Raw genomic sequence first — 27970 nt, forward strand, 5'->3', positions numbered from 1 at the left:
TGATGAGTACCATCTAAAAAAGTGTGAGGTGATAACTCATTGTGGTTTTGATTCTCATTTCCCTAAAGATTAGTGATGTTTAGCATAGTTTTATATACCTTTCAGTCACTTGTACATCTTTAGAAAAAATATCCATTCAGGTTCTTTGCCTGTTTTTTAAATTGAGTTATTTGTGTGTGTGTGTGTGTGTGTGTGTGTGTGTTGTATGTTTTGTATATTTTTGAATATTAACTACTTGTCAGATATATGATTTACAGATATATTCTCCCATTTTTTGTTGGTGAGAATGTAAATTGGTACAGCCACTATGGAAAACAGTATGGAGTTTCCTTAAAGTATTAAAAATAGAACTATCACATGATTCAGCAATCCCACGTTTGGGTATGTATCCAAAGGAAATGATATTAGTATCTTGAAGAGATATTTGCACTCCCATGCTCATTACAGTTATTAACTATAGCCAAGATATGGGGAAAAAACTGTCTCCATTGATGGATAAATAGATAAAGAAAATATGATGTATGGAATATTATTCAGCCTAAAAAGAAGGAAATTCTGCTAATTGAGACAACATGGATGAACCTGGAGGACATTATGCTAAGTGAAATAATCCAGACAGAGAAAGGAAAACACCATATAATCTCACTTATACGTGGAATCTAAAAATATTGAACTGGGCCTCCCTGGTGGCGCAGTGGTTGAGAGTCCGCCTGCCGATGCAGGGGATACGGGTTCATGCCCCGGTCTGGGAGGATCCCATATGCCGCGGAGCGGCTGGGCCCGTGAGCCATGGCCGCTGGGCCTGCACATCCGGAGCCTGTGCTCCGCAACGGGAGAGGCCACAACAGTGAGAGGCCCGCATACCACAAAAAGAAAAAAAAAATAAAAATATTGAACTAGTAGAATGGTGGTTTCTTGGGGCTGGGGCTGGGGCTTGGGTGGGGGATCAATGGGAAGATGTTGGTCAAAGGGTACAAACTTTCAGTTATAAGATGAATAAACTCTGGGATCTAATGTAAACATGGTGATTATAGTTACTAATACTATATTATGTAATTGAAATTTGCTATGGGAGTAGATCTTAAACGTTCTCACTGCACACATGCACACACATAAATGGTAACTACATAAGGTGAAAAGTTGGGGAAAAAAAGCTAAAAGCACGAGAACTTGGGATTGCTATTCCAAGAGGTAGTTGCTTCAAAGGGAAACCAGGGAACCAGAAAAGAGTCAGAACTTTGTATATCTGTGAGTGAGGGAGCTGGTCAAGTAATTAATATAACAATGTTAATGAGGCCCTACCATAATCTGTGAAACCCTTGAAGGAAGAGATATATGTTATGATTCTTTCCCAAGAGGGTCAACAGTCTAATGGTGGCAGAGGTCACATAGAGAGATAATTTAAGTATAAAATGGCAATATTTAAGGTACTTTTGGAGCACAAGAGTGTTCTTAATCTGAACTGAGAGGAAATATTTCCTGAAGGAAACATGATGCCTGAACTAAGTCTTGAAATAGGAGAAAGAGTTAGCTTGTAAAGAAAACTAAGGTCTTTCATCTCTAGCAATATGGCACATGACTTAGCATATTCCAAATGAAATAACTAAAATGTTCAATATAATATTCAAAACCTTTTAAAATGCATTTCTGATCTGACATTGCAAGAAAGGATTTTTCTTTATGGAGCTCATATAGTGAAAGAATAAATACTACTGTTAGTAGTGCATATCAAAACCATTTTTCCAATGAAAAGATTCTGCCACACTCTGGAAACCTTGAGCTTCAGGGAATAGTACTTAAAGCTTACTCTCTGCTAAAAGTGGAGCATCTTAGAAAATATTTTTATAGAAAGGTGGGACCTCAAGGGACCAGTCTCAGTGTAAAATTAAATACTAAATAAAATCCCTACTCAGAGGGAATAGTAAACAAATGAACTGGAGATTTATATCGAGGAGGTGGGAGGAAGTAGTCTCTTCTGATAAATTTTTATGAGCCAGATAACACCTGATTTATGTCTGAAATCATAGTAATTGTTTGGTCTGAAAAATATGAAGCAGATAATTGAATTTAAAAGGGTCTGTAGATGATAGGCTTTCAAATAAACTCATAGTATCAACAAAAGAGTAAAAATGTCCCACAGATGCAATTCCAATGAGAATATACTGCTGACAATAAAAAGTTACTAGTACATATTTAAATAATGTCCTTGGAATGAGCCCCACAAAAGTTTCAGAAAATATGTTGAGTTAACATATATTTCAACTGGAATTATCAGGTGGCAAAGAATACAATATATTTACATTAAATGCATTTCAGGAAACAAAGAGCATAATAAAAATAAAAGCAAGGAACAAAAAACTACAAAGAATAATAGAGTTAAATATAACAAAATAAGACTTGTAGAAATAGTATAAATACATGTGTGTGCACAATATATTATACACTAATTGAATTTTAAAACTCAAAGGATAGACTAAATTCCAGAGTTTAATAGAGAATTTTAAGACAGAAAATACATTTTAAGAATTATCCAGAATGCAGAGAGATGAAGATACAACAGAGCGTTTAAAAGTCAGGGACGAGAGAGTGAGAAGTTACACCATATAGCTTTTCAGAGTCCCAGAAGAAGACAAGAATAAAAATGGAGAGAAGCAACACTTGAAGTGAAACAATCAAAAATCTAAGAAGCTCCATATATCTCAACAGATTAGTGAAGCGTGAAGAGAAATCCAACCTGGACCTGTAATATTGAAAATGTACAGCAAGAAGGAAAAATAGCCTGAAACAGAAATCACCTCCAAAGTCACCATAATTAACTTTGATGGCTGCTTCTTAACAGCACCAATGGAAACCAGAAGACAGTGGAGTATCTTCCAAATTCTAAGACAAATGAACACTCAAGAATTCAATATTGAGAGAAGCTATTCTTCAAGAATGAGGATAAAATATTGATACTATAAAGGGAAAACCTGAGAGATCTTACAGCCAGCTGACACTCACAGGATAACATATCAAGGCAGGAATTGAGGAAGAAATAAAATCATCTCATGGGGAAGATGTATGGTTGATGCCAGAATATTCTGGTGGCAAAGATATTGGCAAATGTGTGGGTAAATTTAAACAAACTTGTGAAACAATAATAATACATATGTTTGTAAGAAGAAAAGAATAAACCACAAAGCTTATAAGTAGAAAGTAGGTTGAGCATAGTTGAAAACTTTGGAAAACTGTTGCCACTTTCTTAAAAAGTTAAACATGCATCTACCCTATGACTTAGTAGTTCCACAACTTGTTATTTCTCTAAAAGAAATGGAAACTCTGTGCCCCCAGCCCCCCACATAGGCTTGAACATAAACATTCAGAGCAGTTTATTTTTTATTTTTTGCGGTACGTGGACCTCTCACTGTTGTGGCCTCTCCCGTTGCAGAGCACAGGCTCCAGATGCGCAGGCTCAGCGGACATGGCTCACGGGCCCAACCACTCCGCAGCATGTGGAATCTTCCCAGACTGGGGCACAAACCTGTGTCCCCTTCATCGGCAGGCGGACTCTCAACCACTGCACCACCAGGGAAGCCCCAGGGCAGTTTTATTCACAGTAACCAAAACCTATAAATGGCTCAGATGGCCATAATTAGGAAAGTGCATTTTAATAAAACAAAACCCAAAATACAAAATTATAGTACATTCATACAATGGAGTACTACTTATCAATTTAAAGCAATAAACATCTGATACATGGTTACTGATGGATGAGTGAAAGAAGCCCAGTACAAAAGAGAGTCTACCATATGATTCAATTTATATGAAGTTCTATAACAGATAAAACTAGTCTGTGCTATCTGTAATAGATATCAGATACATGATTGTTTCAAGGAGTGGAGATGGTTTGACTGAGAAGGTGAACAAAGGGTCTTTCAGGAGTGATGGAAACGTTCTGTATATTGATTTAGTATAGATTATACAGGTGCATTTTAAATATGATCAAATTGTACATGGAAGACCTGAGCTATTCATTGTATGTAAATTATACATCAATAAAAGGAGACATGAGAGGCGGGGCCAAATCCAAAGCTGAGACCCAGGAGCTGTGAGAACAAAGAAGAGAAAGGGAAACCTCTCCCAGCAGCCTCAGAAGCAGCAGATTAAAGCTCCACAAACAACTTGATGTACCCTGCATCTGTGGAATACATGAATAGACAACAAATCAACCCAAATTGAGGAGCCAGGAGTCAGTGCTGTGCCTCTGAGGTGGAAGAGCCAACTTCAGGACACTGGTCCACAAGAGACGTCCCAGCTCCACATAATATCAAACGGCGAAAATCTTCCAGAGATCTCCATCTCAACACCAGCACCCAGCTTCACTCAACGACCAGCAAGCTACAGTGCTGGACACCCTATGCCAAACAACTAGCAAGACAGAAACACAACGCCACCCATTAGCAGAGAGGTGGCCTAAAATCATAAAAAGTCCGCAGACACCCCAAAACACACCACCAGACGTGGACCTGCCCACCAGAAAGACAAGATCCAGCCTCATTCACCAGAATACAGGCACTAGTACCTTCCACCAGGAAGCCTACACAACCCACTAAACCAACCTTAGCCACTGGGGACAGACACCAAAAACAACGGGAACTACGAACCTGCAGCCTGCACAAAAAGGAGACCCCAAAAACAGTAACATAAGCAAAATGAGAAGACAGAAAAACACAGAGCAGGAGAAGGAACAAGATAAAAACCCACCAGACCTAACAAATGAAGAGGTAATAGGCAGTCTACCTGAAAAAGAATTCAGAATAATGATGGTAAAGATGATCCAAGATTCTATTTCCCAGATCCAAAATCTTGGAAATAGAATAGACAAAATGCAAGAAACAGTTAACAAGGACCTAGAAGAACTAAAGATGAATCAAGCATCGATTAAAAGCACAATACATGAAATAAAAAATACTCTAGATGGGATCAATAGCAGAATAACTGAGGCAGAAGAACGGATAAGTGAGGTGGAAGATAAAATAGTGGAAATAACTGCTGCAGAGCAAAATAAAGAAAAAAGAATGAAAAGAACAGAGGACAGTCTCAGAGACCTCTGGGACAACATTAAACACAACAACATTCGAATTATAGGGGTTCCAGAAGAAGAAGAGAAAAAGAAAGGGACTGAGAAAATATTTGAAGAGATTATAGTTGAAAACTTCCGTAATATGGGAAAGGAAATAGTTAATCAAGTCCAGGAAGCACAGAGAGACCCATACAGAATAAATCCAAGGAGAAATACGCCAAGACACATATTAATCAAACTGTCAAAAATTAAACACAAAGAAATCATATTAAAAGCAGCAAGGCAAAAACAACAAATAACACACAAGGGAATCCCCATCAGGATAACAGCTGATCTATCAGCAGAAACTCTACAAGCCAGAAGGGAGTGGCAGGACATAATTAAAGTGATGAAGGAGAAAAACCTGCAACCAAGATTACTCTACCCAGCAAGGATCTCATTCAGATTTGATGGAGAAATTAAAACGTTTACAGACAAGCAAAAGCTGAGAGAGTTCAGCACCACCAAACCAGCTTTACAACAAATGCTAAAGGAACTTCTCTAGGCAAGAAACACAACAGAAGGAAAAGAACTACAATAACGAACCCAAAACAATTAAGAAAATGGGAATAGGAACATACATATCGATAATTACCTTAAATGTAAATGGACTAAATGCTCCCACCAAAAGACACAGATTGGCTGAATGGATACAAAAACAAGACCCATATATATGCTGTCTACAAGAGACCCACTTCAGACCTAGAGACACAAACAGACTGAAAGTAAGGGGATGGAAAAAGATATTCCATGCAAATGGAAACCAAAAGAAAGCTGGAGTAGCAATTCTCATATCAGACAAAATAGACTTTAAAATAAAGACTACTAGAAGAGACAAAGAAGGACACTACATAATGATCAAGGGATCGATCCAAGAAGAAGATATAACAGTTGTAAATATTTATGTACCAAACATAGGAGCACCTCAATACATAAGGCAAATACTAACAGCCATAAAAGGAGAAATCGACAGTAACACAATCATAGTAGGGGACTTTAACACCCCACTTTCACCAATGGACAGATCTTCCAAAATGAAGATAAATAAGGAAACACAAGCTTTAAATGATACATTAAACAAGATGGACTTAATTGATATTTATAGGACATTCCATCCAAAAACAACAGAATACACATTTTTCTCAAGTGCTCATGGAACATTCTCCAGGAGAGATCATATCTTGGGTCACAAATCAAGCCTTGGTAAATTTAAGAAAATTGAAATTGTATCAAGTGTCTTTTCTGACCACAATGCTATGAGACTAGATATCAGTTACAGGAAAAGAGCTGTAAAAAATACAAACACATGGAGGCTAAACAATACACTACTTAATAACGAAGTGATCACTGAAGAAATCAAAGAGGAAATTAAAAAATACCTAGAAACAAATGACAATGGAGACACGACGACCCAAAACATATGGGATGCAGCAAAAGCAGTTCTAAGAGGGAAGTTTATAGCAATACAATCCCACCTTAAGAAACAGGAAACATCTCGAATAAACAACCTAACCTTGCACCTAAAGCAATTAGAGAAAGAAGAACAAAAACACCCCAAAGTTAGCAGAAGGAAAGAAATCATAAAAATCAGATCAGAAATAAATGAAAAAGAAATGAAGGAAACGATAGCAAAGATCAATAAAACTAAAAGCTGGTTCTTTGAGAAGATAAACAAAATTGATAAACCATTAGCCAGACTCATCAAGAAAAGAGGGAGAAGACTCAAATCAATAGAATTAGAAATGAAAAAGGAGAAGTAACAACTGGCACTGCAGAAATACAAAAGATCATGAGAGATTACTACAAGCAACTCTATGCCCATAAAATGGACAACCAGGAAGAGATGGACAAATTCTTAGAAATGCACAACCTGCCAAGACTGACTCAGGAAGAAATAGAAAATATGAATAGACAAATCACAAGCACTGAAATTGAAACTGTGATTAAAAATCTTCCATCAAACAAAAGCCCAGGACCAGATGGCTTCACAGGCGAATTCTATCAAACATTTAGAGAAGAGCTAACACCCATCCTTCTCAAACTCTTCCAAACAATATCAGAGGAAGGAACACTCCCAAGCTCATTCTACGAGGCCACCATCACCTTGATACCAAAACGAGGCAAGGATGTCACAAAGAAAGAAAACTACAGGCCAATATCACTGATGAACATAGATGCAAAAATCCTCAACAAAATACTAGCAAACAGAATCCAACAGCACCTTAAAAGGATCATACACCATGATGAAGTGAGATTTATCCCAGGAATGCAAGGATTCTTCAATATATGCAAGTCAATCAATGTGATATACCATATTAAAAAAACTGAAGAATAAAAACCATATGATCATCTCAATACATGCAGAGATAGCTTTCGACAAAATTCAACACCCATTTATGATAAAAACCCTGCAGAAAGTAGGCATAGAGGGAACTTTCCTCAACATCATAAAGGCCATATATGACAAACCCACAGCCAACATTGTCCTCAATGGTGAAAAACTAAAACCATTTCCACTAAGATCAGGAACAAGACAAGGCTGCCCACTCTCACCACTCTTATTCAACATAGTTTTGGAAGTTTTAGCCACAGCAATCAGAGAAGAAAAGGAAATAAAAGGAATCCAAATCGGAAAAGAAGAAGTAAAGCTGTCACTGTTTGCAGATGACATGATACTATACATAGAGAATACTAAAGATGCTACCGAAAAACTACTAGAACTAATCAATGAATTTGGTAAAGTAGCAGGATACAAAATTAATGTACAGAAATCTCTGGCATTCCTGTACACTAATGATGAAAAATCTGAAAATGAAATCAAGAAAACACTCCCATTTACCATTGCAACAAAAAGAATAAAATATCTAGGAATAAACCTACCTAAGGAGACAAAAGATCTGTATGCAGAAAATTATAAGACACTGATGAAAGAAATTAAAGATGATACAAATAGATGGAGAGATATACCATGCTCCTGGATTGGAAGAATCAATATTGTGAAAATGACTCTACTCCCCAAAGCAATCTACAGATTCAATGCAATCCATATCAAACTACCAATGGCATTTTCCACAGAACTAGAACAAAAAAATTCAAAATTTGTTTGGAAAAACAAAAGACCCCGAATAGCCAAAGCAATCTTGAGAACGAAAAACGGAGCTGGAGGAATCAGGCTCCCTGACTTCAGACTATACTACAAAGCTACAGTAATCAAGACAGTGTGGTACTGGCATAAAAACAGAAAGATAGATCAGTGGATCAGGATAGAAAGCCCAGAGATAAACCCACGCACATATGGCCAACTTATCTTTGATAAAGGAGGCAGGAATGTACAGTGGAGAAAGGACAGCCTCTTCAACAAGTGGTGCTGGGAAAACTGGACAGGGACATGTAAAAGTTTGAGATTAGATCATTCCCTAACACCATACACAAAAATAAGCTCAAAATGGATTAAAGACTTAAATGTAAGGCCAGAAACTATCAAACTCTTAGAGGAAAACATAGGTAGAACACTCTATGACATAAATCACAGCAAGATCCTTTTGGACCCACCTCCTAGAGAAATGGAAATAAAAACAAAGATAAACAAATGGGACCTAATGAAACTTCAAAGCTTTTGCACAGCAAAGGAAACCATAAAGAAGACCAAAAGACAACCCTCAGAATGGGAGAAAATATTTGCAAATGAAGCAACTGACAAAGGATTAATCTCCAAAATTTATAAACAGCTCATGCAGCTCAATAGCAAAAAAACAAACAACCCAATCCAAAAATGGGCAGAAGACTTAAATAGGCATTTCTCCAAAGAAGATATACAGACTGCCAACAAACACATGAAAGAATGCTCAACATCATTAATCATTAGAGAAATGCAAATCAAAACTACAATGAGATATCATCTCACACCAGTCAGAATGGCCATCATCAAGAAATCTAGAAACAATAAATTCTGGAGAGGGTGTGGAGAAAAGGGAACACTCTTGCACTGCTGGTGGGAATGTGAATTGGTACAGCCACTATGGAGAACAGTATGGAGGTTCCTTAAAAAACTACAAATAGAACTTCCATATGACCCAGCAATCCCACTACTAGGCATATACCCTGAGAAAACCATAATTCCAAAAGAGACATGTACCAAAATGTTCATTGCAGCTCTATTCACAATAGCCCGGAGCTGGAAACAACCTAAGTGTCCATCATCGGATGAATGGATAAAGAAGATGTGGCACATATATACAATGGAATATTACTCAGCCATAAAAAGAAACGAAACTGAGCTATTTGTAATGAGGTAGATAGACCTAGAGTCTGTCATACAGAGTGAAGTAAGTCAGAAAGAGAAAGACAAATACCGTATGCTAACACATATATACGGAATTTAAAAAAAAAAAAAAGTCATGAAGGACCTAGGGGCAAAACGGGAATAAAGACACAGACCTACTTGAGAATGGACTTGAGGATATGGGGAGGGGGAAGGGTAAGCTGTGACAAAGCGAAAGAGAGGCATGGACATATATACACTACCAAACGTAAGGTAGATAGATAGTGGGAAGCAGCCACAGAGCACAGGGAGATCAGCTCGGTGCTTTGTGACCGACTGGAGGGGTGGGATGGGGAGGGTGGGAGGGAGGGAGATGCATGAGGGAAGGGATGTGGGAACAGATGTATATGTATGACTGATTCACTTTGTTATAAAGCAGAAACTAATTTAAAAATTTTAAAAAAAATTAAAAAAAAGTAAATAAATAAAAAAGAAAAAAAAAAAAGAATGACACAGTCTGAGATAGGCTATGAACCATATATTACACAATTTTTGAGAATAAATAGACTGCATCAAAGCAGGAAAAAACAATAAAAAAATAAAAGGAGACATAGACTACATAACTTTTCAACAAGTAGAGGGAAAATAGAATAAGAAAATAAAACTACATACTGAATAATTGCAAAAGAAGGCAAGACAGACAGGAAAAGAAAAAAAAATAAAGTGAAAAAGAGGGACAAATAGAAAGTACATAATAGGAAGATAGGAAAAAATCTAAAAATTGACTAAAGTCTCAAAACACAAATGGCAGATCATCACCCTATATATGTTTAGAAAGTGAGCTATATGGTGTTTACTGCTATATATGGACAATACAGAAAAAGAGAAAGAAAGATGGAAAGGCAAAGAGTAAAAAAGATATACTAGAAAAAAAGCAACATGGTGATGGTAAGAATGCTTTAATATCTGACAAAATAGACAATAAGGCAAAAAGCCATACCAGAAATAAAGTAGGGTTCTATAAAGTGATACAAAAAATAAATGGAACAGATGTCCATTAAAACTCTAAACTATATGAGTAGGAAGAATTTCAGTATTTAACATTTTAATTATTTTAATAATTTTTACTTATTCATGCAGTGGCTTGGTCAGGCATGGGTAATGTATCCACCCCTGTATTGGCTAGAAGTGCTGTAATTAAAGAGAGGAATGAGAGTTACTTATGGAGTTGGAGTAGATTGCTCTGTTGGAGTGTATTTCTTTTCCCAGGTAAGCAAAGGGAAGATATATGTTACGTTATCTGATTGGTACTGGTAACCTTTAGTCATGTTAAGTTTTACAGGTGTCAGAAGGATAGTAAATTCATTTCTGCACATTTAAATTTACTGTGAGAATTTCAGGTAAAATATTCAAAATTACCTGGTTATATGGGTATGGAGTTAAGCACAGAGGATAAGATTGGAGTTCCAACATTGTTAGCCTTCAATATAGAAGTGTATTTGTAACTGTGAGGTGAGGTGAATTAAGAGAAAGTCATGACAAACAATTATGGCCAGCACAACAATTACATGAAATAAATGTAGTATTATGCTTTAGTATGATAGGTGTATGTCCAGGAGTAGAAAGGAAGTGCATTTACAATTACAGACTCTGAATTTTATTTGAAATTGACCTTGCAAAAATAAAATGATTTACGCACAACTTTTAGTTACATTATTTTCTTAAAGTAAAACTCTATAATTTCCTTTTGCCAGAGTTTGTGGTTTGTCACAAGTCTCTGGATAATTTGTGTTTATTTTTAAAACATCCATACCACATTTCCACTCACTTGTTCAATAAAGAATTTGAGGCAAGTAAATCCTCAATTTTATTTCGAATCTTACACAGATTTCAATTTAATGATTTCAAATTTGCAAATGAAATGAAATTTCTTATTCAGTAAAAATTAGGACTTAGTGTTGCTCCTTAATATTTGATTTAAAAACAAGAACAAAATGATTTTACTGTAATAAAAACTTTGATTAGATGGTAAAATTGACCTTATAGCCTCCTTATTATTTCTAGCATCCTTCATTTCTAGCATCTCTGTGGTTGCATTTTTAGCCCTGAACTGTGTTTTGTACATGGATCACCTCAGTCATTGCTGTTTTAACCAAAGGACTTTTCAAACCTTCAGTGGGTGTAGTATTCATTCTATTTTTTTCAAGTTAAAAATAAACATGGACAATATAAAACATTAAGTTTTGGAGAAAAAAACAGCTTTTATTTCACTGTACTGTATCATAGTTGTAATATATCACCAAAAATGAGATTGTCCAGGACTCAATCTTTTAACAAGTGGGCAGAAAGTAATACTGGTTCTCATAGTATGTAACTTTCAAATCTCTTCTCAAAATAGGTTCTTCTTTAAAAATAAATCATAAAACTTAGTTGAGAGTGTTGCAGTGTGTAGAAGTAGCAATTAGTGTTAGAAACATAAAAAGCTAAAATACCACCTTTCCAAAGCTTTTAGTGTAAAGGACCATGTAAAAGCTAAGGCATTTCTATAGGAAAACTGCATTTGCTTGTGGTTCCTCTTTACTTTTAGACTCACCTGGTTGAAAAAAAAAATACAAAACAGATAACAACCAGAACTTCTGAATTTGCATTAATGCGTGCGATTTTGAACTCAGAAAATGCTATGCAATATGAAGGTTAGGCTGAATTTTTTTTTTTTTTTTTTGCAGTACGTGGGCCTCTCACTGCTGTGGCCTCTTCCACTGTGGAGCACAGGCTCTGGACGCACAGGCTCAGCATCCATGGCTCACGGGCCTAGCCGCTCCATGGCATGTGGGATCTGCCCAGACCAGGGCACGAACCCGTGTCCCCTGCATCGGCAGGCGGACTCTCAACCACTGTGCCACCAAGGAAGCCTTAGGCTGAATTTTATTGCTTCCCTGAAGACATCATAATTACCATAACACTAGTAGTATTCATTACCTCAAATTTAGTAATATATAAATTCAAGTTTGAAAATAAATATTAGATATTTCCAGGCTTAGAATAATTTCTTTTTATACATCTATCTTCTCATAAGTAATTTTAAAACATCAGTTTATATTTTGAATTTCTTTCACACTTACTCCTTTAAAAATTTTGACACGGTAATAAGGTAGCAATAATATTTTAGCTATTAAGTATTTCTTAACAGAAATTTTCAATATGGTTTTAAAATGTTAATTTTTTAAATATAGATCTTTTATTCTCTGGAGTATTTAAGATGCAGGTACCATGCTGTTTTTGTTCATGTACGGTAAAGAGCTGGACATAGAATGATTACTATCCATGTCTGCAACTTATCTGTGTACAAGTGAGACTTGTATTGAGCGGGCTCCTCTTTCCTTCCATTGTAAAGTGAGACATTACATTTCCCCCTTTACATGTAGTTAAAATTTTTCTACTAAAGATCCTATTATCTGTTGTAGTACACGGTAGCCTATAGGATTGATGATGTGCAAGACCGAAGGGGCTAACACATAGCTCAAGGTTACCAGTCTGCGTGGCTCCAAGGTAGTTGTTAAAGGAACTCTTTTACTATTATCATTATTATTGTTTTGTTTTATTATTGAAATATAGTTGACATAAAATATTAGGTTAATTTTAGGTGTACTACATAATGATTTGACATTTACATAAATTATAAAATGACCACCATGATAAGTCTAGTAACCATCTGTCTCCGTAAAAACTTATTACAATATTATTGACCTATTCCTTATGCTATATATTATATTCTCCTGACTTATTTATTATGTAACTGGAGCTCTATACCTCTTAACACACTTCACCTATTTTGCCTACACCCCAAACCCTCCCTTCAGGCAATCACCCTTTTGTTCTCTGTATCTATGAGTCTCTTTTACTTTGTTTTCTTTGTTTGTTTTGTTTTTTAGATCACACATATAAGTGAGATGCAGTATTCATCTGTCTCTGTCTGATTCATTTCACTTAGGCTAACACCATCTAGGTCCTTCCATGTTGTTGCAAATGGCAGGATTTCATACTTTTTATAACTAAGTAATATTCCATTGTATGCATCCATTTGCCTATCAATGGATAAAAAGGTTGCTTACATATCTTGGATATTGTAAATAATTCTGCCATGAACATTGGAGTGCATATGCCTTTTCAAATTAGTGTTTTTGTTTTTCAAGTAAATATCCAGAAGTGCAATTCCTGGATCATATGGCAGTTCTATTTTTAGTTTTTTGAGGAACATCTATATTGTTTTCTAGAGCAGTTGAAACAAATTACAATCCCACCAACAGTTCTTGACGGTTCTTCCTTTTCTCCACATTCTTCCAACATTCACTGTTTATTGACTTTTTGATGATAGCCATCCTGACAGGTGAGATGTAGTATCTCATTGTAGTTTTGCATTTCCCTTATGATTAGTGAGTTGAGCATATTTTCAAATGTCTGTTGGCCATCTGTGTGTCTTCTTTGGAAACCTGTCTATTCATATCCTCTACCCAGTTTAATCAGGGTTTTGATTTTGATCTTTATGAGTCCTTTCTATATTTTGGATATTATCCCCCTATCAGATATATTGTTTGTAATTATCTTCTCCCATTCAGTAGGTGGCATTTTCATTTTGTTGATAGTTTACTTCACTGTGGGAAAGCTTTTTAGTTTGATGAAGTCCAATTTGTTTATTTTTGCTTTTGCTTTCCTTGCCAGAAGAGACAGACCCAAAAAAGTACTGTTAAAACAAATGTTGAAGAGTGTACTGCCTATGTTTCCTTCTAGGAGTTTCAGGTTTTACAATTAAGTCTTCAATTCCTTTTGAGTTTATGGGGTGAGAAAGTGATCCATTTTAATTCTTTTACATGTAGCTGTCCAGTATTCCCAAGGTCATTTATTGAAGAGTCTATCCTTTCCCACCTGTATATTCTTGCCTACTTTGTCATAGATTAATTGACCATAAAATATGTGTTTATTTCTGGGATCTCTATTCTGTTCCATTGATCCATATGTCTTTTTGGTGTCAGTATCATATTCTTTTGATTACTGTAGCTGTATATTACAGTTGAAATCAGGAAGCATAATACCTCCAGCTTTGTTCCTCTCTCTCAAGATTCTCCTGGCTATTCAGGGTTCTTTTGTGCTTCCATACAAATTTTAAGATCATTTTTTCTAGTTCTGTGAAAATAGTCATTGGTATTTTATAGGGATTTCATTGAAGCTGTAGATTGCCTTAGGTAGTAAGGTCATTTTAACAACATAAATTCTTCCAATCCATGAGCACAGTATATTTACACATTTGTTTGTGTCATCTTCAATTTCTTTCATCAATGTCTTATAGTTTTCTGAGTACAGATCTTTTACCTCCTAGGTTAGATTTATTCCTAGGTATTTTATTCTTCTTGATGCAACTGTAAATTTGATTGTTTTCTTAATTTCTCTTCTGATGGTTTGTTGTAAGTGTATAGAACTGTAACATATTTCTGTATATGAATTTTTTATCCGACATCTTTACTGAATTTATTTATTAGTTCTAATGGTTATTTGTTGGCACCTTTAGGGTCTCTACATATAATATCCTGTCATCTGCAGACAGTGACTGTTTTACATCATCCTTTTCAATTTAGGTGCATTTGTTTTCTTTTTCTTGTCTGATTACTGTGGCTAAGACTTCCAAAACTATGTTGAATAAAACTGGTAAAAGTGGACATCCTTGTCTTTTTCCTGATCTTAGAGGAAATGCATTCCACGTTTACTGTTGAGTATGATGTTGGCTGTAGATTTGTCATATACGGTCTTTATTATGTTGAGGTATGTTCCTTCTATACCCACTTTGTTGAGAGTGTTTTATTATATATAGATGGTGAATTTTGTCAAAAGCTTTTTCTGCAGGTATTGAGATGATAATCTGATTTTTATTATTCAATGTATTAATGTGGTGTATCATGCTGATTGCTTTCCTTATACTGAGATACTGAACCTTCCTCATGTTGTAAAATCATTTTTTTGTTTGTTTGTTTGTTTTTTTTTTGTGGTACGTGGGCCTCTCACTGTTGTGGCCTCTCCCATTGTGGAGCACAGGCTCTGGATGCACAGGCTCAGCGGTCATGGCTCACGGGCCCAGCCGCTCCGTGGCATGTGGGATCTTCCTGGACCAGGGCACGAACCCGTGTCCCGTGCATCGGCAGACGGACTCTCAACCACTGTGCCACCAGGAAAGCCCTGTAAAATCCTTTTAATGTATTGAATCAGAAAAGATGCTTAACATGTTTTCAGTCTTCTTAAATTCATTGAGACTTGTTTTGTGATGTGATGCATCCTGCATAATGTTCCATGTTCTCTTGAGAAGCATGTGTATTCTGCTGCTTTTGGATGAAAAGTTGCAAATATACCTATTAATGCCAACTAGTAAAATATGTGACTTAAGGCCAGTGTTTCCCTAATTGATTTTTGATCTGGATAACCTGTCCTTTGAAGTAAGTGGGACATTAAAGTCCCCTACTGTTCTTGTATTACTGTCAGTTTCTCCCTTTATGTTTGCTAATATTTGCTTTATGTATTTAGTTGCTCCTAGGTTGGGTGTATATATTTTTACAATTCTTATATCTTCTTGTTTGTTTGATCCCTTTATCATTATGTAATGGCCTTCTTTGTTTCCTGTTAGTCTTTGTTTTAAAGTCTACTTTGTCTGATATAAGTATTGCTCCCTCAGCTTTTCCTTCATTTCTCTTTGCATGGAATATCTTTTTCCATCCCCTCACTTTCAGTCTGTTTGTGTCTTTGGATCTGAAGTGAGTGTCTTGAAGGCAGCATATTTATGTGTCTTTTTTTATTATTATTCATTCAGTCACTTTATTTCTTTTTATTGGAGCTTTTAGTCCATTGACAGTTCAAGGGATTATACAGCCACTATGGGGGATAGTATGACAGTTCCTTAGAAAAATAAAAGTAGAGCTACCATATGATCCAGCAATCCCACTCCTTGGCATATATTTGGAGAAAACCATAATTCAGAAAGATACATGCACCCCAATGTTCACTGCATCAGTATGTACAATAGCTAGGGCATGGAAGCAACCTAAATGTCCATCAACAGAGGGATGGATAAAGAAGATGTTGTACATATATACAGTGGAATGTTACTCAGCTATAAAAAAGAACAAAATAATGTCATTTGCAGCAACACAGATGGACCTAGTGATTGTCATACTGAGTGAAGTAAGTCAGACAGAGAAAGACAAATATCATATGATATCAATTATATGAGAAATCTAAGAAAAATGGTACAAATGAACTTATCTACAAAACAGAAATAGAGTTGCAGATGTAGAAAACAAACTTATGGTTACCAGGGGATAAAAGGTGGGGGGTGAATTGGAATATTAGGGTTGACATATACACACTACTGTACATAAAATAGATAACTAATAAGGACCTACTGTACAGCACAAGGAACTCTACTTAATATTATGTAATGGCCTGTATTGGAAAAGATTCTAAAAAAGAGTGGATATACGTATATGTATAACTGATTCACTTTGCTGTACACCTGAAACTAACACAACATTGTAAATCAACTATACACCAATAAAAATTAAAAAAAAATAAAGAGATTGTAAAGTAAGTATAGGTATGTACTTATTAGCATTTTGTTAATTATTTTCTGGTTGTTTTTGTAGTTCTTTTATTCCTGTTTTTCTTATATTGCTGTCTTCCTTTGTAATTTAATGACTAATGCTATGTTTAGATTCTTTCCCCTTTGTGTGTGTGTGTGTGTGTACCTATTATAGGTTTATGTTTGTGGCTATCATAAGGTTCATATATACCAAATATATATCTACATATACCTATATTTATGATTATTTTAAGTTGACATAATCTTAAATTTGAGTTAATTCTAACAACCATGCATTTCTCTCCCTCTCCCAAAGTTTAAGTTTTTGACATAATATTTTACATATTTTTTATTTTGTGTACCCTTTCATACACAAAACATATAATTGATAGATGGTAGTAGATATGGATAATTTTACTACATTTCTCTACTATGTTTACTGTATGCTTGTCTTTACCTATTATTGTTCCTGTCATATTTTTATATTTCTAGCTGTGGTCATTTCTGCTTAGAGAATTCCCTTTAACATTGCCTGTAAAGCTAGTTTAGCTGTGCTGAGGCCTTTTAGATTTGCCTTCTGTAAAACTATTTTCTCTCTTTCAAATGTGAATGATAGCCTTGCTAGGTAGAATATTTTTAGTTGTAGGAGTTTTCCTTCCATCACTTTGAATATATCATATCATTCCCTTCTGGCCTGCAAAGTTTCTGCTGAAAAGTCATTTGAGAGTCTTATGGGAGTTCCCTTGTACATAACTAGTTGTTTTTCTCTTGCTGCTTTTAAGATTCTCTCTTCATCTTTAATTTTTGTCATTTTAGTTTTGATGTGTCTTGATATAGAACTCTTTAGTTTCATTAGTAGGGGGACTCTCTGTGCTTCCTGGATCTGGAATTCTGTTTTCTTCCCCAGACTAAGGAATTTTTCAGCTATTATGTCTTCAAATAAATTATCTGCCTCTTCTCTCCCTCTTCTCTTTCTGGGACCTTTATAATGTGAATGTTAGTACACTTGATGTTGCCCCAGAGGCCCCTTAAACTATCCTTACTTTAAAAAATTTTTTTTTCTATTCAGCTTGGGTGATTTATACTATGCTTCAAGTTTGCTGATCTGTTCTTCTGAATCATCTAATCTACTGCTGATTCCTTCTAGTGTTTTTTTTTTTTTTTTTTTTTTTTTTTTTTTTTTTTTTTGCCGTACGCGGGCTTCTCACTGCTGTGGTCTTTCCCGCTGCGGAACACAGGCTCCGGACGCGCAGGCTCAGCGGCCATGGCTCACGGACCCAGCCACTCCGCGGCATGTGGGATCTTCCCAGACCGGGGCACGAACCCGCATCCCCTGCATCGGCAGGCGGACTCTCAACCACTGTGCCACCAGGGAACCCCTAGTGTATTTTTTTATTTCAGTTTTTCTATTCATCAGAACTGTTTGGTTCTTCTTTAAATTTTCTAACTCTTTGTTGAAATTTTCACTCTGTTCATCCTTTCTTCTCTTGAGTTTGGCAAACATCTTTATGATCATTACCTTGAACTCTTTATCAAGTAAATTGCTTATCTGCACCTCTTTTAGTTCTTCTGAGGTTTTGTCCTATTCCTCCTTTTGGAAAATATTCCTTTGTATCCTCATTTTGCTTAATTCTCTGTGTTTATTTCTATGTATTAGGTAATTCAGTTAAGTTTCTTGATCTTGGAGAAGTGGTTTTATGTGGGAGATGTCTTATGTGGCCTAGCAGCACACTGCCCTCTGGTCACCAGAGCTATGATCCAGGTGTGCTCCTTATGTGAACTGCATGGGCCTTTTTCTTGTGGGAGGACTGACTACTGTGGGTGCTCTTGTAGGTGGAGCTGGCCATTGGCCCGGTTGGCTGCCAGGTCCTGATTCATGTGGTGGCTGACAGCCAGCTTGTGCATGGGGCCAAGTCCAAGCAAGGCTGTTTGCATAGCTCGGGGTGTCCTGGAGGTGCTGCTAGCTCTCACCTGAGGGTGGAGTCAGGTCCTGAGACAGTTGACTTCATGGCCCAGGGGGTTGTGGGGCTAGTTCCAGCCCTCTGGTGGTCTGCTAAGTTTCTGGCACTAATAAACTAGAGGGAGGACTCCAAAACTGCCTTGTGATCTCCCAGCCTCCTTTGCAGCTGGTGTGATCATGTGACTGGGCTCTGGACCAGGGAAGACCAGGAAAGATCAGGGGAGTGTAGATGTGCCTTATCCCACTGTCCTCCACATTTCTGTCTCCTGAGGAGCCAGGACACAGACCTGCCTGTGGCCTGGACTGACCACAAGGATGAGAACGATGCCCCAGGGGACAATGCACACTGAGATGGGCGGAGCCTGAGTCCTGAACAGGCCAGTGGGCAGGGAGCCCACCTCACTGCTGGACTTTCATGAGAATCTGAGGCTGTAAAGAGAGCTTCATGGACTCAACTGCATTCCCTGAACTCATGAAAGTCACCTTCAGCATCAGAAGTTCCCAGTGGTAAAGGGAGCCCTGGGTTAGAGGCCACATGTACAGAACAAGCTGAAGGGTCCCCTCCCCTCTAAGCAGCTGCCCTCCTGGGATACCAATCCTGCTTGGGCTGGGTGACCAAGGTCCCTGGAGGGGGCCCAGATGGCAGTGGTCAGACTCCTGCAGCCCTGAGTCAGGTAGAGAAACACAGAGGTCAATAGGGGCAGCCAAGCAGTGGGTGGCAGGGGTGGGGGCTTCTTGTGCCCCTGTCACAGGTCCTGTGACAGGGTGATGTGTCAGCCACAGGGTGTGGAGAGAAACATGTAAACAAAGCTCCAGACCCCTTCTGAGACTGAAAGCAAGTCACTACAAGTACTTGCTGAAAAGATGAATCACAGGAAAAGAAGTGTGGTTCCTGCTCATAGGGACAGATGGAATGAGGAGAAGGGGGGCCTGGGGACCAGAGGTGAGAAAGAGAAAAGGGGTGGGAGCTGTCACGGCAGGCAGGGAGGTGACAGGCTTCAGGGTGAGGGGCCGGGTGGGACAGTCCAGGGAGGAGGTTTGAGGATGTGCACTGGGGTGCTTATTGTTTCAGCTGAGCTGCCCCCAAACATTCTCGGTTTCGATCCACCAAGGCCTCCCGTGTGTCACATGGGGAGCTGAAAAGCCCAGGAGCTCCTCTGCTTCCCGTGTGACTTTGGTTTATAGAAAGCGTGATTTGGCATCGTCCGAAATGCACATCTGACCAATGTAAAGAACCATGCAAGTTTCCACAACATATGTCACAGACACAAATGCCTCTGAAGAATGCTGGTGCCCAGTAGTGATTGATGACCCAGCGATGAACCTACTTGGGTTTCTCACATCAGAACATGGCACTACGGGTATCTCCAAGGCAGGTCTTGAGGGAACTCTTTAGACAGAGCTTTCCTCCTGCCCCGCAGCCAACCTCCCTCTCTGTTCCCCTCTCCTCCCTAAGGTTTGGCCCAACTCCTTCATCACCCACCCCTTTCCCGTTTTGTCTTGACCGACCACTTTCCATCAGACCCTCAGCGAGAAACAAAAATAATTCATGGTGCAAACTTGGGAGCAACAGCTCACCTGGTAACAAATAAGTCCCTTTGTACTTAAGAGGCCCCACCAAGTGCTGACTGCACAGAAGTCCCAGGAAGCTGAGTGGGGGGCAGCGGGGTTGGGGGTTGGGGGTGGGGCTAACTGCCTCTCCCCTACACACAGTACTGGTTTTCGGTGCATGCGTAGATGGTGCTCGGCTGGATTCTCCTCTGGATCTGCTCAGGCACTTTGGGGAGGATCTGGAAGGTCTGGGGCAGCAGCTCTAGACAGGCCTCGAGGAACTTCTTGATTCACCAGTAGTAGACGATGAGGTTGAAGACGGACTTGAGGTAGCTGAGCTCTAGGATGCAGAGGCGGGTGGTGTAGAACAAGTGTCCGCAGTAGAACCTCCAGCTGAACACAGACAGCAGGCTGTAGATGGAGTGCGGCAGCCAGCACAGCGAGAAGCCCACGAAGAGGATCAGGATGGTGGTGAAGGCCTTGGTTTTGAAGCTCAGGTCCAGGCTGACCTGCCACTGCCACTGGAGCCGCCGTAGGCCGGTGGGGGTCAGCAGCTGCAGGTCCAGGCTGTCGGACTTGTTGTGCACGTACACGGCGTTCTTGCGCACTGTGTGCAGTATGCCCAGGTAGGAGGTGAGCATCACGGCGAAGGTCACGAAGAAGGCACCCACCAGCGTCATCACTTAGGTGCGGCTGGAGAGCAACTCAGTGTAGCCCAGCACGCATTGTGGGGCCCACGCCGGCACCTCCACCTGCGGCCAGTCGCCCAGCGACAGGGATGAGACACAGAAGTACAGCGTCTGGGACACGACGGTGATCACCTTGGTCCTGTGGGGGTTTAGCCTTTCCTGACACTGGATGATGATGAGGAAGTGGTCCACGCTGATGATGAATAGGATGGCCACGCCCTCCAGGATGAACAACCAGTAGAGCGCGGCCGAGAGACCCCGAAGAGTTACGACGGTGAAGGGCATGCAGCACAAGGACAGCATGATGTACGAGAAGGCCAGCGTGGCCAGCAGCAGGGTGATGGCGGAGTGCATGGCCGGCCTCTGGTACACGATGATGCAGACCACGGTGTTGCCGAGGAGCCCCACCACGATCATCAGCATCATGAGGATTGCCAGAGACATCCTGAAGGGCGCAGGTGAAGGGGGTGCCCGGGAGCCCGCTGCGTGGCTCCCTTTGGGCAGCAGGTATTTGTAGGTTTCAATGGACGAGCGGTTACAGGCCATAATGGAGGAAATCCTGGAGATGGGGCAGAAAGAAGAGGAAGGGGCTTCAGCGCTTCAGGGGCTGCCGCGTTCTTTCAGCTGGCTGCATTTCTCTCCTGGTTGTCTTGGATCTGGAGGGCACTGCAAGGGCTGGGAGGAGCCTCCCTCTTTGGGAGAAACTGGCTGGGATTTGCGATTCATCACAGCCTCACCATTTCCGTGATAACCGACTGTGTCTGCAGCTTTCTACTTGGACGCTTTCACTGGCCTGTTGCAAAGAAGCATGAAAGAGAAGGGGGTTAGACCTTCCAAGCATGGGTTGAATAGAGCAGTTTTTACCTTTTACAGGTATTTTAAACATCAGAGAGGAGCCGACTCACTTATACCACATGGGGAAAAGGCTTGGTCTTCACAAATACGACGAGTCTTGTCATGTAACCCAGGAAACCTGATCAGACCTACTTTGTGGGGAACCAGAATTTGTAATCAACATTTCCATAATCGGCATGTATTTTATAACTTGAATTATAAACAGCCTGATCCAGTGAAGCTTTGGATGAGGCAACCCCCAGTAGAGAGCCAGCTCCATGAGGGCAGGGTTTTGTCTGTGTGGTTTGCTGTGTCCCCAGCAGAGAAGATGTTCAACAGAAATTCTGTTGAGTGAATAAATGGTAGTTGATGCCGCTGCTATTTGTTTAAGTGTGGAGTAACATGCAGTTTTAAGAAATAATCCAGCAAGACCCATGTACCCTTCCCCCAATTTCCCTTAATGGTAACACTTTGGACAACTGTAGTGCTGCTAGAATGTTACTTTTGGAAACACTGGTGAAAAAGAAGACACTATCCCCCCAGATAAACACTTTTAAAGGATGCTGTTGGGGCTTCCCTGGTGGTGAAGTGGTTAAGAATCCGCCTGCCAATACAAGGGACATGGGTTTGAACCCTGGTCCAGGAAGATCTCACATGCTGCAGAGCAACTAAACCCGTGCGCCACAACTACTGAGCCCATGTGCCACAGCTACTGAAGCCCGCATGCCTAGAGACCATGCTCTGCAACAAGAGAAGCCACCGCAATGAGAATCCTGCACACCACAATGAAGAGTAGCCCCTGTTCGCTTCAACTAGAGAAAAGCCTGCCCACAGCAAGGAAGATCAAACACAGACGAAAAAAAAAATTGCCTTGTCAGCACCAGTGTCCTTATGGTAGAACAAACTTCCAAAAATGGCTGCCACTAGTGTTTATGTCTCCAGTGGGAGTCCTAGTAGCTTCTTGCCTCTCCAAGTCGTTCTCCAAGGTCAACTAATGGGTCTGACCCAGACTCCTGTCAAATTATTTCCTCTGTGCTGGGATACAGAGCATGTGAGATTTTGTGCATGCTTTTTAAAAGCAGAGTGTCTGTGGCATATAGTCCTCTGTCTCTCCTGCATGCAAGCCCCACTGTCTTTTAAAGCCAAATGTTCTAGGGGCTCTTCTTCCCTGTGCAGGCACCCTGGACTGGGGAATCTGATGTGGGGTTGAGACTCACCACTCCTTGTGAAGAACCTCTGCAAATGTGATTCCTCTCATTTGAGCATTGCCTATCCTGGGGTGTGGGTCGGCCTCTCCCACACTTCTTGTTGTGGTTCCTCCTTTATATCTTTGGCTGCGAAAAATCTTTTCTGCTAATCTTCAGCTGGTTTTCATGGATAGTTGCTTTGTAAATACTTGTAACTTTGGTGTGCATCCATTGTAAGAGGGGAACATTTTCTTTCACTTGGATTTTCAGTTGCTTGAAAAAATAAGACAATACAATATCATTTTTTTCTATAAAAATTGAGAAAAATAAAATGCATAAATATGTTCAACTTTAGAAAAGTAGGTATTTGGTAAAAGATACTTAATAATTGGTGTATTACCCTCACACACACACACACAAAAACATAATTTAACTCTATATACATACTACATTTAATTTTCCATTACTATTTATTTCATATAGATCACACATTTTGTAAACTAGCATGGGTCATACCAAATGACTCACTTTTTCTATTGCCCTATACATTTTCTGTAAGAAGCATTTAACTGTGATGTGCTTCTTTAATAATTTGAAATTCCATACTGGCAAAGCCAAGAATTTATGCTGATAAATCAATTTCTCTGAGGGGTGTGGAGTTGGGCTCTTGCTTTCTGTTCCTGGAAGGAAACATTTAAATACTGACAACTGTTACTTTAAACCCACCTTGGTATTACATGGGCTTGAGTCTAACCTCCCATTAAATGCATACAAGTTTTCAGAGAATTCAACCTAAGCATTCAAAAGGAAAGGAAAACTGGCTCAACTTTGTTCCATTTTCCTTCAGATAATGGATAGGAGAATGTGAAAGAGAAGTCATTTAGTCTTAAGTAAACATTATATAGTATTTTCAAGGATGCAACAGTCCATAGTTCTTGGGCAAAAAATCTTAAGTCTCAAGAGAAGTAAAACATTGACTTGTGAAGAGTTAGGAATTATATACACTAAAACCAAAACTTTTATTATTTATCTAGAAAGAAAGTTGACAACTACTATAATATAATACATGATCTTACAGATTTTGAAATTTTTAAATGTGGCATTACTATTAAATAAATCATGTGGAAAGCAACTATATTGACAACGATAGCAAAAATTTATATTTTGTACATCCTGCTGACAGTTGATAGCATCACTGAATTGATCAAAATCTATTAATTATTTCTTTCCACCTTCAAAATCTCTCCTTGCTTAAAACTGATGAAATCATAACATCATTAATCCAAATAAGTGATTATAATTATCAAATTAATTATTCCTATACTATCAAATTCTGGTTATTTTGATCAGTTTAAGTACTATGATCTGAAGACTCATTTATGAATACTAAGCATATATTTAGCTGCTTTTACTTTGATTTCTGGTAAAGCTTTGAATATTTGATAATAACAATGACAGATTACATTTGAATTTGAACCCAATAGACAGATTTTATTGTTTCTGTATTTCAGATAGTCAAGAATCAATTACCTTGACAATAGTGCTTATTTCATATGTACAAAAATTTTTTTTAAGATTAGACAGAGAATGTTTCTTTTTCTTCTTCTAATATTAATATTATTACACTACTACTACTTAGGACTGGCTCGCCTCACCTATATAGAGAGTAAAGGAATAGTTTATTATAAGACCATCTGGTGTCAATATGAATGAATTGAAATTAACAGATAGATAACCCTCTTCATTTTTAAAGAAAAGTGTTATTTTTCAAGTGTTAGTGTGATTATATTTTCTGTCTTCCAAGACTTCACAAAATGAATTGCTGCTGAAATTTATATGACATCTGTCCTTTTCTTAAGAAAAAGAAGCCTATATCAGTCAGGGCAGCTGATTTGGTTGCATCCCATTTCCACCAAGGAGAGTGGGAAGCTTTTTACTGAGGCATTGTGCTGTGTTACGTATAACAAAACTCTTTGAGAGAGTTGCCTATACTCCATTTCTTCTCCTTCCATTCACTTTTGAACCCACTTCAATCAGGTTTTCATGCCCATTCTTCTATTTGTTATTCTCAAAGTAACAAATAACTTGCACATTGCTAAATACAATAACCAATTCCCAGTCCTCAGTGTATTTGATCAACAGTGTTAATCAATATAATTCTTTTTAAAATTTTTTATTTTATATTGGAGTATAGTTAACTAACAATATTGTGTTAGTTTCAGGTGTACAGCAAAGTGATTCAGTTATACATATATAGGTACATATTCTTTTTCAAATTATTTTCACATTTAGGTTATTACAGATTATTTAGCAGAGTTCCCTGTGCTATACAGTGGGTCCTTCCTGGTTATCTATTTTAAATACAACAGTATGTATATGTCAAACCCAAACTCCCAATCTATCCCTCTCCCCTACCTTTCCCCTCTGGTAACCATAAGTTCATCCTCTAAGTCTGTGAGTCTGTTTGCTTTGTAAATGAGTTCATTTGTATCATTATTTTTAGATTTTGCATATAAGTTATATCATACGATATTTGTCTTTCTGTGTCTGACTTACTTCAGTTAGTATGACAATATCTAGGTCCATTCATGTTGCAAATGGCATTACTTTATTCTTTTTAATGGCTGACTAATATTCCATTCTATACAGGTACCACATCTTTATCCATTCTTCTGTCGATAGACAAGTAGGTTGCTTCCATGTCTTGGCTATTACAAACAGTGCTGAAATGATCGTTGTTATGTGTGTATACTATTGAACCATGTATTTCTTGAAATATATGTCCAGGAGTGGAATTGCTGGATCATATGCAAGCTCTATTATTAGTTTTTTAAGGAACCTCCATACTGTTTTCCATAGTGGCTGTACCCATTTAATACCTTCCCACCAACAGTGTGGGAGGCTTCCCTTTTCTCCACACCCTGTCCAGAATTTACTGTTTGTAGATATTCGGTAATGGACATTCTGACTGGTGTTCAGTGATATCTCATTGAAGTTTTGATTTGCATTTCTCTAATAATTAGCAATGTTGAGCATCATTATATTTTCTTCTTGGCCATCTGTATGTCTTTGGAGAAATGTCTATTTAGGTCTTTTACCCATTTATTGATTATATTGCTTGTTTTTTTGATATTAAGTCACATGTGCTGTTTGTACATTTTTTATATTAATCTCTTGTCTGTTGCTTCACTTGCAAATATTTTTTTTCCCATTCTGTGGGTTGTCTTTCATTTTATTTATGGTTTCCTTTGCTGTGCAAAAGTTTTTTGAGTTTAATTAGGTCCAATTTGTTTATTTTTGTTTTTATTTCCATTACTCTAGGAGGTGGATATAAAAGATCTTATTTTGATTTATGTCAGAGAGTGTTATGCCTATGTTTTCCACGGAGAGTTTTATAATATCTGGTCTTACATTTAGGTCTTTAATCCATTTTGAGTTTATTTTTGTGTATGGTATTAAAGAATGTTCTAATTTCATTTCTTACATGGAGATGTCTACTTTTCCTAGCTCTGTTTACTGAAAAGACTGTCTTTCCTCCATTGTCTTGCTTCCTTTGTTGTAGATTAATTGACTTTAGGCACTTGGGTTTATTTTCAGGCATTCTATCCTGTTCCATTGACCTATATTTCTGTTTTTGTGCAAGTACCATAGTGTTTTGATTACTGTAGTTTTGTAGTACAGTTAAGGAGTCTGATTCCTCCAGCTTCGTTTTTCTTTCTTAGGATTGTTTTAGATATTCAGGGTCTTTTGTGTCTTCATACAAATTTTAATATTTTTTGTTATAGTTCTGAGAAATATGCCATTGGTAATTTGACAGATATTGCATTGAATCTCTAGATTGCCTTGGGTTGTATAGTCATTTTGACAATATTGATTCTGCCAGTCTATGAACATGGTATATCTTAACATCTGTTTTTGCCACCTTCAGGTCTTTTCATCAGCATATTATAGATTTTGGAGTACAGGTCTTTTGTCCCATTGGTAGGTTTATTCCCAGGTATTTTATTCTTTTTTAATGCGATGGTATATGGGCTTGTTTATTTAATTTCTCTTTCTGATCTTTGCTGTATGTTTGCCATATATGGCCTTTATTATGTTGAAGTATGTTCCCTCTATGCCCATTTTCCTGAGAGCTATTATCATAAATGGGTGTTGAATTTTGTTAAAAGATTTTTCTGTATCTATTGAGATGATCATAAGGTTTTTATTCTTCAATTTGTTGATGTGTTGTATCACACTGATTTATTTGTGGATATTGAAAAATTCTTGCATCCCAGGGATAAATACCACTTGATCATGTTATATGATCCTTTACATGTATTGTTGGATCCAGATTTCTAGTATTCTGCTGAGGATTTTTGTGTTGATGTTCATCAGTGATATTGGCCTGTAATTTTCTTTTCTTGTGTTATTTTTTGTCTGTTTTAGGTATCAGGGAGATGGTGGCCTCATAGAATGAATTTGGGAGTGTGCCTTCCTCTGCAATTTTTGGGATAGTTTCAAAGGATAGGTGTTATCTCTTCTCTAAATGTTGGTTAGAATTTACCTGTGAAAACATCTGGTCCTGGACTTTTATTTATTGGAAGTTATTTAATCACAGTTTCAATTTCAGTGCTTGTGATTATTCCCTTCATATTTTTCTATTTCTTCCTGGTTCAGTCTCAAAAGTTAGTACCTTTCTAAGGATTTGTCTATTTTACCTCAGTTGTCCATTTTGTTGGTGTATAGTTTCAGGTAGTAGTCTCTTATAATCATTTTTTATGTCTGTG

General features: G+C 38.1%; 1 pseudogene across 1 annotated transcript; it reads right to left on the reverse strand.

Annotated features, from left to right (window-relative positions):
* Positions 1–20643: 20643 nt before the first annotated feature.
* Positions 20644–21906, reverse strand: LOC308619743 (putative G-protein coupled receptor 45; annotated as a pseudogene). The gene has a single exon. The product of its transcript is annotated as a putative G-protein coupled receptor 45 (transcript).
* Positions 21907–27970: the final 6064 nt, after the last annotated feature.

This window comes from Mesoplodon bidens (genome assembly GCF_964165515.1).
Source record: "Mesoplodon bidens genome assembly, chromosome: 7".
Taxonomy (NCBI): Eukaryota; Metazoa; Chordata; class Mammalia; order Artiodactyla; family Ziphiidae; genus Mesoplodon; species Mesoplodon bidens.